The 17657-nt window shown below is 39.5% G+C and overlaps 1 protein-coding gene across 2 annotated transcripts in view; it reads left to right on the top strand.

The window, feature by feature from the left end:
- Positions 1 to 17657, top strand: part of CA10 (carbonic anhydrase 10) — a 168528-nt gene that overhangs the window by 77331 nt on the left and 73540 nt on the right. The window lies entirely within an intron of this gene.

Raw genomic sequence — 17657 nt, 5'->3', positions numbered from 1 at the left:
TCTCAGCACAACTGATAGGTTGTTAAGATTTCTTCAGGAAATCTTTTTTTTCCATCTAGCATGAGCATTGTTTCTTAGCAGTTCTTGGCCATACTTTCTTTCCCTTCTAAAAATGTGTTAAGTAACACATTTGTTAGACACAAAGTGAATCCTTGCCAACTAATTTACCCTTGTAAGCAATATCCTGCATTATAATCATTTTTTGTCATGCTTACAGGCTTAAATTGTATTTTAAAGCAGGTAAAGTTTGCTTAAAATCACTTTGTTTTTAAGGTGAGGAAGAACATTGTGTCTCAGGAAACAAACAGCTCCCTGTCTGCTGGCCAAGGGCTGCTATTTGCTTTCTGGAGCTCAGTGTGCTAAATTAAAGTTGCTCAGTAAAATCCATAAGTCTGCTTCCTTATATGGGGCATTAATGAATGCAATCACATATTATTTAAATTAATATATTTATAAATAATGGGTTCATACTATGCATCACAAGATAATGGCAATATTTAGCAATTTCTAAACTAAAATAGAGTGAGAGAAAAGAGATTTATGAATTGAAATCAGCTAAATGGTTTCTCTGCCAGCTAGTTCTGATTCCATGCTGTTCAATCAATTCAGAGTATTACTAGCATTTTTCTCAAGAGTGCAATATATGACAACCGCCAAGCTTTGCTTTGGTGATTGCTAAAAGGACAGATACTGGTCTGAACCATATTTCAGCACTGCAGGAATATGAAAAATGAATTGTTAGAAATGGTCCAGGAGGAATGGGTAGCAATAGGACATCAATGTCACCTGTAAACTGATTTGTGATGAATTTTTAGAGAGCTTACTAATATGATGTTTTGATTTAGAGAGGCTTTAGAAAGTCAAAAATTTAAAGCAAACATCAACAACCTTAATGAATTAAAAATGTGATACAGTATTGCTGCTTAAATGGTTTTCTGATACTTCCACAGCATTGCATGTTCTCAGATATAGTAATAAGTGAAGAGAAAATGAAACTAGCAGGTTAAAGTAACTGCTGTATATTAGCCCCCATCACTCCGTATTTAGAAAAGAAAAAACTGCTGAGTACTGCTTCAGAGGTATTTAGGGAAAAGCTTTTATCTAGAGTCCAGATTTGTCTCTACTGGCACTACTGCCTCCTTATCACTTCAGTGATGGAATCAGTTTGGAATCTGTGGGGACTCAGATGGGCACCTTTGTGTTTTCCTAAATTTCTGGTTGTCGATGATAGTGGAACACCACTGAAATCATGAAGGAGACCTGAATGGCACTGGCATGCATTTCTACATCTCCTTCACAGCATCAAGGTTTTGTGGATTCAATACAACTTCTCTGCTCGCCTTTTAATCTTGTCCAGCGCCATAAAACAAGCTCCCTTGTCTACCATGGGAAACTTCCTAAGAAATGCTAGATACAGCAGTAAGAAGTGATTTAGGGGGCTTACTCCACACCAGCTATATTGTACTCTGCTTTGGAGCTCAGGATATGCTCTGATTTTAAAGACAGCCTCTTTTAAATGGTACATTAAACTGTATCTCAGCCACAATTGTGTGTTAATTAAAAGCAGAAAGGATTTAATAAGGACAAATGGTGTTTCTTGACTTCCTTTGGATGTGTAGGGAAAAGGACTGGGTGTATACCTTTTAATCCCATATACTCTCCACTGTGCCCCAGCCAGTGGCTGGTGGCAGCATATCAACATCATAATTTGATAGTACTAAATTGCTCTACTTGCATTCTGCAGTCCTCTGTTTGCTGCCACACAAGCAGTGTAAAGAAATACATCTCAGAGATGCATTTAGATCACAGTAGCTTCCAGGGCTATGCCAAGAGCAGTACAGCTGTGCTGAGGTGGCACATAGAAGCTCCTTTGAAGACACTTTGCCTTAACTAAGGATTTAACCTTAACCATGTATTTCATCTAGTCCTATTTCATCTAGGACTATTTAAGAACTCTACTCAAAACAGTGTTCAAATGCACTGTGTAAAGAAGCCTTCAGAAAAAAATAAAGATCAAAAATGTGCATTATTTTTAAACACACAAATGTGTTTTTGATATTATCACAGCCCTTCCATATAAGTGCATTTTTGTGTTTAGTTTTGTAAAGCATATTATTTGTATGATGGACATAAATAGCTACTTTGGAGTAACTACAACTTTTGATGCCAACATACATTCGTGATCTCTCCTTTCAGTGTGTTATTAAAAGTGACAGTCTGCCATAGTTCCAATACCCTGAAGATGAATTGGGATGTAAATCTCTGCTTGATACATTAGGGGCCATTTACCAGGTACTGCTCAATTAGAAGTCTAGAAATGCCACTATACAGACCTCCTGGGATGTTGCCAACAGACAGATTTGAATGCTGGAGAGAGAAACTCTGCACCCAGAACCTCACTACCACGATGGATTTGACATGCACAGAAGGCAGTGCTATTGAAGACTCGATTCTTTAGTCATCCAACAATAAATCCATGTCTCTAAATCTCAACTTCAGGCTTAAACCTCTGGCACTTTATCTTGTTTATTTGACATCTTCTCACTATAAGGAAGTTATTGTCTACCCCTGGCAAGATGAATGTCGTATCCAGGGTCTTTGTAGAGTTACACAAACTCCTTGATGCAAGCCTATACACACATAAATACTTATATACAAAAGGATATTGCTTAGAAGCACAGCGGTGTATGCCAGCATCTATGCTCAAATTTCAGATGGAATCATCCTCTATTATTATGTAAACTTTTGTACATATAGGTACCCATTTGTCATTACCCAAATGTCTTCATTCACCAAGGTGCCTATGTATTTGTGGTATTGGTTTGACCTTTCTGGAGGCCTCTTTGTGGCAAGAAGTTATGCAAGTTTTCTGTTAACACAAATTGTTCCATATACTGCAGAAATAATGAAGGCCAGTTTCCTATGGAATAACATTTTAGCTTCCTTATAGCCTCTGTACCCTGTTATCACTTCACTTCACAAATACCCTCCATTACAAGGCAAAGGCAGCAGAGCTGTGGCTATTTCCAAGCTCTTTGTGACAGCCAGCCTGCAAATGCACCTGCTGATTGCTCAATTGACTGCTGCTAACAGCAATCTATAATACCTTAGTTTTACCTGCCTTTTCCTCAGTACAAAATTAGTTTGGCTTCTTACACCCAATTTTAACAGAACACCTAGATATCTTCTTCTTTGTCAAAGTTGGATGAAACTGGCCAGCAAATACTGCAGTTGCTGAAAGGAAAGTAGAAAACAGGTCACAAAACAGTTTGTTACTGTTATAATGGATTTTTTTGTGGTATTTTTTGTTATAGGCATCTTATTGAAAGCCATATCTATGAAGGCAGGAACTATAGAAGCTAAGAATTTCTGCACCAAACAAGGAATTCCACACTCCTTACTACTGTGATAAATTCAAGTTAGGGAGTCTAGTGTGGCAAAGTCTTCCAAGGACCACTGCAAACTGTATTGTAATCTTAAGAATGTGTAAGGGCTACCGTACTCATTCTGAGCAAGGTCACAGCGAAAATTCTCTTACAGTTTTGTGGTCTCACAGGCCAGAGATACGCTACAGGAGAATCTGCTCAAAAGTACCCAAGCTATCTCAGAGGAGAACAAGCACAGATATCAGCTCAAATTATGAAAAATGGGAATCTGAGCAGGTGCTGCACAGCTGGCCAGGAGCGAATGCCATGGTGGGCATCTCTGCGTTAGTCTCCATGGTTTGGGGGAAACTTCGACCTCAACAGCTCGAGTTATTTGAGTGGATTGGTATTTTTCCAAATGTCATGTTCTTTAAATGCTGTTTGAAGTTGAAGGTTTGCTCAGCTCTCCTTAGAATTTCACTGCAAATATCACCAAGATGTTTGTATGTGTCCAGCTGTTCCTCCTGTTCTTGCTCTCCCAGAAAAGTGCAAAGGAAGAGGAAAAACTGTTTCACATGAAGAAGACTTAGACCAGTTTTGTGGTAAATCATAGAATCATAGAATCGCTAAGGTTGGAAAAGACCCACAGGATCATCCAGTCCAACCATTCACCCTTCACCAATGGTTCTCGCTAAACCACGTCCCTCAACACAACATCCAAACGCTCTTTGAACACCACCAGGGTTGGTGACTCCACCACCTCCCTGGGCAGCCCATTACAGTGCCTGACCACCCTTTCAGAGAAGTAGTATTTCCCAACGTCCAGCCTGAATCTTCCCTGACGCAGCTTGAAGCCATTCCCTCTAGTCCTATCACTAGTCACACGAGAGAAGAGGCTGACCCCCAGCTCACTACAACCTCCCTTCAGGTAGTTATAGAGAGCAATAAGGTCTCCCCTGAGCCTCCTCTAGACTGAACAATCCCAGCTCCTTCAGCCGCTCCTCATAAAGCCTGTGCTCCAGACCCCTCACCAGCTTTGTTGCCCTCCTCTGAACACACTCCAGAGCCTCAATGTCACCACTGAACACAAAGGTGTAATGTACTAATGAAAGGACCAACCTTGAATGTGCTATAATTACCATACTGCATGTATATCTGCCTGGACTGTTAATAATTACCTCTCATCCTCTACAATATAAAATCAAAAACACAGTTGTGAATGTATTCTTGAACAAAAACTCAAAATTTCTTCTTATTCAAGCCTATGCCAGAAAACTTCTACAACACATTTGATAAGAACCCAGAAATCATTGCTTGCATCTACATCATTCTTTGGGTAAAAGCCTGGTTTCATTCACATATCTCTGATAAAGCTGATTATAATGAGGCATTCTCAGTCCAGCCTCCTTCCTTAGCTAGTTCTGGGCTTTCTTACTGTCTCATTGATGGGATTAAACATCATTGGCCAATGGAATTTTCTCATGTCCTCTCTTCCACTTAGGCTTCCTTTACTCAAAACATTTTAGCTGTAAAATCACATATCCATTTCAATCTCTAAAATCATTTGTCTAGCAGTGTTTGTCCTTTTGTGCACCACTGTTCTCTGCATAAGTAATCACATGAATAAAGGGATGAGCAGTGAGCTGTGTAGGAAAGAGATTCCTAAAGAGAAGAACTACTAGGAAGTGCAGAATGCATGCCAGCACTTAACTTTTCTTCCTGCTTCTGCCAGATACCATCTGTTACTATTAGCAGGCTTGGGACTACTTTTCCTGTGAGCAGCATGGAGGTGTTTACCACAGAGATGTGCTGCTGAACTGCAAGTCAGTGCTCTATGGTGTGGGAGCCTGCAGCAGCCTTTAGATGAACAGCCCTCACATAAATTAGGAACAGTATTACAGCATCTGGTGTATGTAATGGGAGAATAAAACAGCTGTACTAGATGAAATATTGAGTCTGGCAAATGATTACAACAAAGTTTATAAATATTACTTTTAGTCTGCCTGCAGTCATTGTTTAACAGCAAGAGAAGACGAAGAGAGAAAGAGGCAGAAAGAGAGAAGAGTTCTGCACATGAAATTTTATGAAAAGGAGTGCTACATCAGTCGAGTCCAGATTTCCTTAGAAGGTAGACCTCTCGAGATGTGATGGAATGAGTGTCCTGTACAACCAGAGTGTCTATCAGTCACATTGGCACAATGGTAAAGCAATTTCTCTGAGTGCACATATACAATTTTTCTGTGATGGTTCTCAAGTGTTTGATGATGGAGTTTTAGCAACAAATCCTTTACTGTAATCCTGGGAGACTTGAGGTAGCAGTTTGGGAGAGGTTTCAGCTGCCCTCCACAGTCACAAGTTATAAAACCAGTCTGGTGCTTAGGGATTTCTAGAATGAATTAGCAGGCAGAACAGAATATTATTATGGGATGAATACAAGGAGAAATATAATAGAATGTTTGCATGACATCTGTGGGAAGAGGGGAATTATAAGTGACAGGTCCGGATCAGTACATTATCACCCACTTTTCTTCCTGAAACTTTAGGGGAAGAATTGTTGAAGCTCTGTAGGATGGTATTGCATTGTTCTGTAGAATTTGGATCTATTCAAACAGTACTTTTATTTCAAAAGCTTCCATGTTTTGGGAATGTTCCTTAGTAGTTACCATCATCTTTCCAACCCAAATAGCTGTTTGATGAGGTACTGAGTCTTGTCAAGTTATTACAACAAACTTTGCCTGACTGCAACCATCTCTTAATATTAAGAGAAGATAGAAATAGAGGAGTTCTGCACATCAAATGTTATGAAAAAGAATGATACTACTGTACAGTGAGAGTGCATGAGGACCAGCATCCAATTAGAGCACGCAGAGACTAGCTGCTAACAGAAAGAAAAGTGGAACAGCAATTCCTGAATGAGAATGGTTCTCATCTCAAGATCTGCCATTGTAGCAGGAGTCCACATAGCATTAAAGAGATATATTTTGCAATTTTTTTGCAAGATGAAAGTTACATTTCATTAAGTTTTTATGGTATTTTGAGCCCAATCAATAAGCTTTACTACCTGCATCCTCCATTGACTCATTGCAGCTCAGTGGGCTATCAGCTCTCTTTCTAGATGTGCTATGGATGTGCAATCACACTTTATTTAATGACTAAAATGGACACCTTTGGTGATAACTGGTTTTTCAATGAGATATATAATTGTTCCCAGCTTATGCAGCCTTTATTGAATTATTATTGAAAACATAATTTCATGCTTGGTTAAGTGGTAAATTTAATTCATTCACTATGAAGAGACAGTAACAAATACGAATTTACCAGTATTACTTCTAAGAAAAGAGAGGAAGATCACTATAGTTACAACAAGTATAAATGAACTCTAAGCACTTGCTTGTTCATTTTTCTCTCCCAAAACATTAAGCAGCATTCCTCCTCTTTAACAGAGGCATATCAAAACACTACAAGGAAATAAACTGCTCTTTTTTGCAAGGAAAATCTAGCTTTTTAAGCAGCAGCAGTTATATAAGATTAATTTTCCCCTTTATTTCTTGAATTTGAAGTGGTTCTGACAGTATTTGACAACTCAGAGTAAATGCATTGTAAATAAAAGGTAGCTAGAGAAATTTTCAGTGCATTTGAAAAATGAAAGGATAAAGCGTTCACTGAAAATATATTTTCTTCATACTAGAATAGAACTGATGGAACCCCAAACTGAATTTGTATTCACACCAGTTGTTTAGCATTTGCAACAACACTTACTTCAAATGCCATCATTTTAACTTGCTAATTCAACTAATCATCGTGTAAGTGTGTGAGGTTACATTATATTTAAAATCTTATTTTTTCTTAACAAAGTAATTGAATTGTTTTTGCAGCATTGCCCAGTACACACACATATTCCAAGGCTGATGGTTTGGCCCCGTGCTGGCTGAGCTACCATATTTAATTTGGAAGTCCAAGTCGGTTCATGCGGTGAATAACCAGAATTAGACACTGAAATCCAGGCAGCATCTCTGGGGGTCAATAACACAGCAAGGTGTTTCGTGTTTAAAAAAACTAAAAACGGGGGAGTAGTAAATTCATACATCACTCCTTTTGAGTGAGAATTGGCAAACTGCTTGTCAGTAGCTGTAATGGGCCTTCTCTGTGGGAATATTCAGGACGTTAAAGACAAGAATGGCCATTTGGCCCAACATTTTTCCCCCTAATTTACAATTTACATCAGTTTTCTCTTCCAATTTTTTATGACACAGTGTTGGTTTTCTTGTTCTTCTCCATAAAAAACAATAGCAATGCAGATGTTGGAAATCCCAGGGATACCGGATTGTGTGTGAAATAGAGAGGTAGGTCACTGCCATTGCTTTCATGTTACACTGCCCACCACTTCTTATCTCTGTCATCAAACTCACTGGCAGCACAGCTGCTAGATGCTTTGATATTATTTTTCTACTGAAGTAAAAATACCTGCAAAAAGCTTTAAAGATATCTGAACTTAATTCAACAAGCTCTGCCTTCCACAGGAGGAAGACTTTTTTATAACAAGTCTTTGATTAATTGTCCCAGGTCTTGATATTCTTTTGGATGAACGTCCCTTACAAATGCATTGAGTCCTTCTCCATTAATAAAGGAAGTACTCTATGTAATAAAACATTTTCTCATTTAAATATTTTCTCAGTGCTTTGCTTTTTTATATTTGTAGCTGTTTTACAGTGCCTTAGCTGAAGCCTTCAGAAGTACACATATATGACCTTTATTAGCCTTTTTATCTTTGTCTATCATGATCTTAATTTTCTTTGAATGCCTATGTCCTTATTTGATGGTTGCATATGAGATTGCCAGTGTGACTCTCAAAAACAACGGTGCATTTTAAAGGATAAGCATAGTGCCTGTGAAATCATTGCAGTGCATTATTATGGCTTATCTTTCTACTTTCATGGTTTGTAGTCCTCATATGGATTTATTTCATCTGTGCTTGCGCATCGCTTTGATAGCGCCTTGTACACTTACATCATTTGGTCTGCCTTGACTCACCATAAAGCCTTCTACTTAAAGGATAATGTTCACGATGGGGGAAGTATACAAGGCAATAAACAGCTTTTGCAGGTGATTAAACACGCTGAAGCAAAGCCGAGGCATTTGAAAACCCCAAAAGCAGTTTATTGTAAGCAAGGCTACACATCACAAAGAGGAGCTGTGCTCAACAAGCCACAACATTAAATGAAAGCTTTTCTTCACCTTGTCTTGCAAGACCAGCTAAGTTTTGTAGCTGCCTTCATTTGCTCAAACAGATCTTTCCTTCTCCTTTTTAATAACGTGGGTGGCTTTCACTGTGTCAGCTATGGTATAACAGGAGATAGTTCCAGTGTAGTTGCTCAAGATAAAAGCAGCAAAATGTCTTTCTTCAAATTGCAATGGTGGTTCTGATGATAGCCCTTTCCTCTGCTCACCCTACAGGAGTGCCCCTTTCTTCCCAGCTCCTTGTTTTTGCTCTTTTTCCCACTCTCTTTGTCTATGCTCCTTGCTTTCCTTTTCTTGTTTTTGTTTTTCCTTTTTTCTTTTCAGTGGTGTCTTTACCTCAGTGCATCAAAGTGTTGCTCACAGTGCCAGAGCCTGAAGCAGTACTCACTGCGAGAAGGTTAGAAGCAGGACTGTATTTTAAGCAAACATAATCTACTAAAGCACACAATTATCAAAAGTATTTTCTTTAAAATCTTTTTAAGATAATTATTCCAATAGAGGGCCATTTCATAAACTCACATCTTTCTCTGGGACTCCCAGTCAAATACAGACAATATAATTGCACTTGCAGTTTTTCAGCCCCAGCTCAGCGGCACACACAGCAATTCCAAGCAGCAGCTCACTGAGGTTGTTGTCTTTTATGATGTCGTTCAGTCATTGCTACAAGAGCAACATTTTTATGGAAACGAATATTTACTCATTTTGGTGTACAGATACATTCTAATAGTGTTTTTAAAAGCCCTGTTTTCATTGCACTGTTTTCTCGGATGAATATAAATCCGGTGTAAACCTGGTTTTGCCACACTGTTACTGAAACATGGATCTATCCCTGAATATCTTTATCCAATGTGCCCTGTTAACTTTGGCTAAAAGGTCAGAGCCTGAATTACCAAAACTGTGGCTAAATAGAGACACGGCATTCCTTAGCCTCTGAGCACCAACAGCTCTCACGGTCTGACTGGGATTATTCCTCACAGTGGCTAAACCACAAACTCTGTCTTTTACTTTTGTTTTGTCAACCTCTCAATAAATGGGAGAAGGAAGAAGAAACCATTTCCATTACAGAATTTTAAGAGGAAATTGTCTGAAAGATGTCTGAGACCATATTTTTAAGGTGATTACATTCCTAGTGAGGATTTACAAATGTTCTGCCTCCCATTTTCATCAAGAGAAGTTAGTGCCAGAATTACTCTGTTTTTAAAAATCACTTCATGTGCCTATTTGTATCTTAAAGATTGAATTACTTTTTTAAATATGCCCCTTTGACTTCCGTAGAGTAAACGATCACTTAAGGCAATGTTCTGCACTATATTAAATTGACTTCTAATATTGTATCTTCATCTGAATGTGTTCTCACTTCAGCCACAGTTAATATGAAATATACAGCTGCCTGAAAGGAAGATTGATTTATTTCAGGTAGTTTATAGAGTATTTTGTGATTCAAATCAAGATCTCATCTATTCCCTCTGCATCCATATTTTATAGCACTTTAACTGATCAGTTTGATTTGACTCAACACTTCAACAGCACCTTTGGCGTGGTGGGTGCAGGTATAAAACATGGATCATGGACTCGATTCATTTCCCAACTATTTATCTTACCCTGAGGTTATTTTTGTGAACTTAAGGCCTTTTGGCTCTGAGCGGGTTAACCAGGCAAAGGCAGGTAAAGCAGAGTGCCAGCTTGGCAGGGGAAAGCACCTTACATGCGCCACCTCATTACAGTGCTGCACATTATGCAATTACTTTTAAGGCCTAAATTTACATATTAGCTCTAGGTTTACTTAGTAATTATTGATTAGGATTGCTACCCCAAACTGTTACTTGACTCTCTTCCTGGAGCAGCTCCATTTTTTTTTGTTTGTTTTGACCCTTAGGGCTGCAGTACAGCCCCTGGCTGACACCTTTATCTCAGAAGGCTGAGCAATCTGGTGACCATGTGCTCCCGATGGGTCCTCCTTCCTACAAATCACATTCCATGTTTAATCTCTGACTTCATTTCGGTTTAGAAACATGTTAAAACTATTCTAAACTTCAGAGAAAGATAAAATAAAGTTCCAAATAACAGGTTGTAAGTTCTCGAGCTTTTTGTAGTCAGTGTTCTGGTGGTGGATGACTTCTTCCTCTGACTGCAATGCTTTCAGCATCTGGCTTTTGTAAACAACAAAGGCCGCTCTGAAATGATTGTGTTTGGGCCGTGGCCGAAGCTCCGCGGCTGCTGTATTTACAGTACAGTAGATGTCAAATAACAGTCAAAGTAATTTGGGCATCATGGGAAATAATAGGAGTGATTCTAGTGCTTTCTGTGAAAACCTTCAAATTCCCATTTCATTAAAAATTCCACTCTGCAGCTGGTAGCACAGATTACTAGGTTTCACCATCTGTGCAGATTAATGTTTCCTAAAGGAGAATGAGTGCAACAGATGAGATGCTGTCTTTTCAGATAAAACAAAAACCCAAAGTAGAATCTCTTCTCTGACTCTTGCATCTTACACCTGTTTCCTTTAATCACATGACTGAATTGTTTAGGACAAGCGATTCCAGCTTTCCTTAAAGCTGATTAATTTTAAGACAGCAGATCACCAAGATGTCTGTGGGCTTGTAACAATGTAGAATTGTTGATGGGAAGAGTTAGATTACTATTAGAAATGAGCTGAGCACTTTCTGTAGATGGTGTTCTGCTCACATCCAACTAAAATGTCCTCACCCAAACATGTCAGGTGACTCAAAGGCATCACCATACGTGCTACAGGCTGGATTAGCAATGACAAACCAACATGTGGAGGATCAGTTGCTTAAAACCTACGCCCTCGCTGTTTTCAGTCTCATCTCTTTCTTTTCTGCTGGCCATTACTAATCTTTCCGGGGAAGCAAGCATGTGATTCATTTAAATTGTGTTTTTAATCAATTCTATGTCACTACATATCTTACAATGTTATAATTTTCAAATTACATTAGCTTCACTGCACACCAAACACTGAAATAAATTGTTAGCAGTGATCACTGTATTAGGACGAATCACTAAAATTAATAGAGTTTCTGGAGTTGCCCGGAAATAGGATCATTAATTTGATTATTTCTTGAGGGCAAAAAAGGAAAGCAGAACAGGCAATTATGGTGACCTTGAAACATCCACCATGCTTACCAAACCCAGGAATCCCAGTGTGCAGGCATGTCTTGCCTCCAACAAAAGGTGCTAAACCTGCTGGTGGGTAGGCAGAGGCTGGTGCTGGACACAGGCGGTGTGCAGCAGTGGCACGCAGGCACTGCCTGCTGCTGGGGCGGCTGCAGAGCTCCCCATTTGTTCCTGGCAAAGGTGCTCACCCGTGCATGAGGAACAGCCATGGCATGGGGTATTACCATCCATATGGATTAAACATGAAAAAAAAAACAACACCCCAGAAACCAATTACTAATACAAACACGAAAAGTGGATAATTAAACTTGCTGGCAACATTGGTCTTTGCTCTCCCTTGCATTTTCCTTTTATTGAAACCCAGCTGTTCTTCAGTTGTTGCCAAGGGTAACCAGCAGTGACATTCAAGGTCATCGATAAAAAGAAAGCCTTTTTCCCATAAACATTTTCCACTTTCTCAGAAGCTTTCATCTTAGAATAAATTCCTTTAAAACAACTTTTGGTCATTATAACACTCTCTTGTTTTGGTTTGATTTCCGCTCCCTGCACTTCTTTGCTCAGACTGTTACTGCTCTCCATGCTATTTGTAATGAGCAGTACCCCAATAGCTCAGTGTTCAAACTGTGTCTCCAAAGCGTCACCAAAACCTCTCTGTCTCCCTTTAAGGCAGCTAGGGGACTATGGAGGAGTGCTTAGTAAGGCTCCCCAGAGTCACTGCACCACCAGAGCCATGAGGTGCCAGGATCCCCTCCCATTCCTGTATATTCTTCTTGAACCACAGCAAGTCTCTTCATTTTGCTGTTTTGCATGTACTACACTTTTCTTTTCTCCTTTCTGTATAGCTGGTGATTCATTTTTTGTATAGTTTTCTTGCCAGGCAAATAATTTATCGTGTTCGTTATAGCACTTTCAGAAGAATAAAGTTAGAGCTTCATGGGAAGATAGGGAAAAAAATCCATTCTTTTTATGTGAATTTTGCAGTGATTCATCATGTAATTCTACTTCATGTGATTTTGAAATGGTTAAGATACTCTGTATGGTTTACGTTTGCTTTTTATACTGCCTCTTATTTAACCTGCATTTGCCCATTGCTCATTTTACACTTTTTATGTAAATGAGCTGCCTGATGATGAACGAGAGAGAAATCAATATTTTCTAAAGTTTCATATTGAATGTAAATTTCCTATGCCTTTCTACTATTTTGCCAACTTTTCTAGCCAGTATGTTTCTGTAAGAAGATGCTCTGAAGAGATGAATATTCGGAGTAGGGGGGGGCAAATTGCAGCTGTGCTGAGGTGAGCAGAACTCCTGTTGATGCAAGGGGGAACTTCACTTGCTTGTGTGGTGCTTAATTTGGAAATGTGTGTTTTACCTCTAGTTTGACCCAGATTTTCCAGTCTGATATTTGGAAAACAGAGGGAACGAGCACAGCAGACATCAGAGTCTGTATTCAATACCGACCCTGACCCAAGAGTCCATATTTTAATGTTTCATAGCCACCAACTAGAAGGTGTCAAGAAACCTGTCTGCTTATCTGGGAGGGAATTCTCTCTTCCAGACACAGCACAGCTTCTTAAGAACTGCTTACTTGGCACCTAAGAGCCCTAGAAGTGGTTTAGGCAGGATTATGGGAAGTGTGAATGACAGTACGTACCTATTTTTTTATAATGATTAAGTATTAATTACTTGCAGTGTAGGTAGAAATATTTTTGAACTCACCAGAGGGCTTTATAGCTTTCCTATGAAGCTTCTTCAACAGATAAATGCCAGATCTCATCTTAGCAGAACAATGTTGCTGAGCGCTGCCGTGACAGCAGGCATTGCATCCCATTGCTCTGGGATGGGAGCTGAGGATTCAGCTAAAAGAGAAGCAGCTGCAGGCTCAACTGCTCTGCTCAGCCTCTGCACCAGGGAATGTCAACAGAGGGAGCATGCCTGCATCACAGCACAGGCAGTGGGTAAGAAAGGGCCTATATACACAGCCAAGCAACCTCCAGCAAGAGTTCAAGATGGATGGGATTGTCACACTTCACAGAAAATCATTATCATTAGTTCAGTTTTTACACCTGCATTCCCTGAGCTCTAGGAACCAACACACCGGGAACGCATGCAGCCCGGGTCTGGAGAGCACAAAGGCATTTTTCTGCTGTCCAGAGCAGCTTTATGGATTGTTACAGAAATTCAGAGTGCATCGCTAATTGGAGGAGTGTTTGTGCTTCACTGCAGCAGTCATGGCTGCTCTTCTCTTCTGTTTTATCTTTCCTCCTTTCTTCACTTCACAGTCTAAATAACTGCAGCAGCTTTCAGACTTAATTTGCATCCTGCACAAAGTAGATGACAGAAACTATTTTTTACATTACTGCAATAGAATCGATTATAGGAAGTTTTGCAAGGAAATCTCATCAACCCTCTTTTTCTATCAAGAGGGAGAATATTACATTCAAATCCCGTTCCTGCCTGCTCCCCATAAGGCAGCTTTCCTCTGGGTGGCCTGCCCTCCTGCTGCATGAGAAGGACACTCACACCTGTCAGCACGAGCTTTTCATTTTGTAAAAAATAATTAGGAGAAGAGACTTATTGTTTCACATTTGCATGTGTGATAAAGGATCCCATATGCCTTTCTTCCTAAATGAATATTTCTGGTATTGGGAGTTGTACTTGAAAATGACTGAAAAATACTCTTCTATAAACATAGATCATTTCAGAACAATGGCTAAAATGAAATTTATTTCCGTGTCTAGGAAATAAAATGAACTTGCACCTTTTGATGGTCAGGGCAACCATCTTTGTGCTCTTCAGATTTCTGGAGACCATTTGCCTGTTCCATTTTGTTTTGCTTATGGTTTTGCCCCCCTCCCCCCCCCCCCCGACATCACAGGTAACGCGTGTGAGAGCCGCTCCTCTGGGCAGATTCTGGAAGAGTGTATTCAGTATTTATATAACCCCACTTAAGTCTAGCACATTCAGATTTGCAGATTAATGGAATTATATGAGGCCCAAAAGACCTTTTTCCTCCTTATACAGATTATTGCATTTGTTTCAATGCATTGTTCAAATGAGTATGTCGGGATGTGGGCCATAAACATCCTACAGTTAGCTGTGAATGAAATACCATCAAAACCTTGCTCAGTATTACAGACATTCATTAGACTGAATATTTTCTGCAATACGCCCACAGGTAATTGGGCACAAGGTAAGTCTCTTTGCTGCCTGGTGAAATGAGATGTTTCTGTATACCATGCCTGTGTGCCACTACCCCTTTCTTAACATGAATAAGAAATCAGTAGTTGTGCTGTCATGGGAGCATAAATGTTTCATAAGATACTGTGGGGTGTTTCTGCCCCATACTTCATTCAGAAAATAAAAGTATGCTGACCATGTTTCAAGTTCATAATGAGTCAGAGCCATTTCATGTGCCTAAAATTCATGGAAGAACTTTTTAAAACATAGGACAGACAACTAATTAAAAAATAAAGTGCATAACATGAGTTAAGGCTGCAAAGGACCAACAAAAACACTGTGGCTTTCGGTGGTGTGCTTGGGACATGACAAAGGCTATTTGAAATCCCTGATGTATAGATATTTACTGATGTAAATCCAGAGATACAGCACTAGAGTTCTACTCTGACACTATTGGTTTACATTGTTCATTGAACTAATATCGTGTTAAAAAGTTCCCAGTGCAGAAGTGTTGAGAAACACTTGGGCTGAGCATGTCAAGATGCTGAGCTGACAGACGTCAGCTCTGTTGAATGTTCACAAACCAAACCTGTTTGCTCACAGCTGTCTCGGATGTCAGAAATCTGTGTTTTTAGAATATTCCCATAAGAACTTGTTCCACTGCTCTGTTCATCTTTCCACTGACTAGATTTTTTCATGCTCAGTTACTTTTGGTAGACAATTGACTGATTAGCTGCTCAGAGGTTGCAGACGTGCCTGCTTGGGACTACAGGCACTCACAGAACATAATATTCTCTCCTTTTTGATAGTTTTCCCTAATATTCCAGTTTAAAATTGGTGAACCAAGTTGCGAGGAGAATGTCAAGGGAGTGTTTATATTTCTTATGGGAAGGATGCAAAGAAATACAGAGAACAGATATAGTGCAGGGAAATGCAGAGAAACAGGAAAGCCTGTGTTTGTTCAGATAATAACAGCGAAAGATGGTTTAAGTGGCCAATGCAGCCTGAAAAAAGAACGAGTGCCTAATGGAAGGGGTCTGCTCATGGTGTGGAATGCTGTACTCTGTCAAGACAAGCTTGACTAGCAAAGTAGTCCTTTACACAACTTCACAGATGTACCCTCCTCCACCTGCACCTGTGTGCAGCCTCTGCAGAAAGTTGTCGTTATGTAATCCAAAGCCATGTCAGCACTTAAATGCCAGGTGCTGTGAAACTCATGTTAAACATTCACTGCATGGGCTGCTTCTGATGCCTGTGCCTTGGATCAAGGTTAAGACACAACATGAATTTGCAACAGGCAAACTATTAGTAATCTCCAATAATCGGGGGGGGGAAAATAAAGTCACTTTGACATCATATCATTTCCCAGCTAGTTCTGGGAAATCTTAGAATGGTGCACGAGCAGCTGCCTTGGTTTGGAGGGGTACCAGTGAGTTGAAGCCACAGGTTTATCATCCATGGACTTGCCATGCTCATAGCAGATGGGCATCAACTGAGTATTCTTATTTTCTTCCATTTTAAAAGCAAGTATTTCCTCAATGAAAAGTAGAACTAATTGGAATTCTGCATAAAAAAATAGTCAGTAGTCTGACTCATGTAGGAGCCTGCTACACAAATTGTTTTCTTCTGAATGGAGCTGAATGTGTGCTGCATACATGAATTCTCATTCCCTTGTAGCTCTTCCAGTTTCATCTAAACTCTTTGTGATATGGTTCTTCAAACATCTGAGCAGGTGTTTACAAAGGAAGACAGCATTTCTAATGAGTGATGTCAAAGGCTGCATATACTTAGCCATATGTTTTGATCATAGCATCATTTATGTGTCTTTTCTTTGTCACTGCCTCCTCAGAAACTTGGTGTGTTCTTCACAAGGTTATTCTTCAGCATATGCTTACAGTGGGATGCTCTCCCATGCCATTTGTGTAGATACAGCCACTGTATCCATTTGCAGAGTATCCAAAGTAAAAACTCATTAAAAACAAACAAACAAACAAACAAAAAAACATTGAACTTAATCATTATCTCAACTCTTGCAGTGCCAAAACCACTAGAGGGTCAAGTCATAGACACAGCAGTACATTCAGTCAAGACAATGTTGCTCCAGATTTATACTCTGAGAAGTAAAATTCTTGGTTTGATGCTCACTGTTGTTTGTGCTCATCTATATGAATGATGCCAGCAGTTCTTAAAGCTGTCTCAAGCATCAGTTTGAGAAATACATTTCCAGAATGAGCTGAGATGACAGACAGTTACAGGAAGGGTTTTAACAGTTGTTTAGAAAAAGGATAACGGATACAGTCTCTTTGGGAAATAGCTTTACGTATTTCCTAACACCTGACTCAATAGCAGCAATGCCCAGTCTGTGTCAGCAGTCTGTAGGCACAACAGAAATACAAATAATGAGCAGCTGCTTTGTGAAGACCACAAACACATCATCAAAAACTTTAGAAAGATTCAAAGATCCTTTACTGGAGATTAACAGAAGTACGCAAATAGGCAGTTTTCATGACTATTCATGCAGTCAAGGCTCCTATGAGTTACTTCTTCGTGTCCTAATTTGACTCCCATAACTTATCTGAAGACAAAACAAAAAGACACCTTGAAGTTTCTGTTCGATATTCTGAGAGGCTTCCAGAATATTCCAAACAACCTGAATCTGTCCTGGGATGGCTGGATAAAATGTGAGGGCCGCATTATCTCACTAGTAGTTATTGCTGAAAGAGGAAAATACTTGGAAAA

Source organism: Gallus gallus, chromosome 18 (genome assembly GCF_016699485.2).
Source record: "Gallus gallus isolate bGalGal1 chromosome 18, bGalGal1.mat.broiler.GRCg7b, whole genome shotgun sequence".
Taxonomy (NCBI): Eukaryota; Metazoa; Chordata; class Aves; order Galliformes; family Phasianidae; genus Gallus; species Gallus gallus.
Note: the sequence above shows the minus strand (reverse complement) of the source record. Positions and strands in the feature narration are given on the sequence as shown.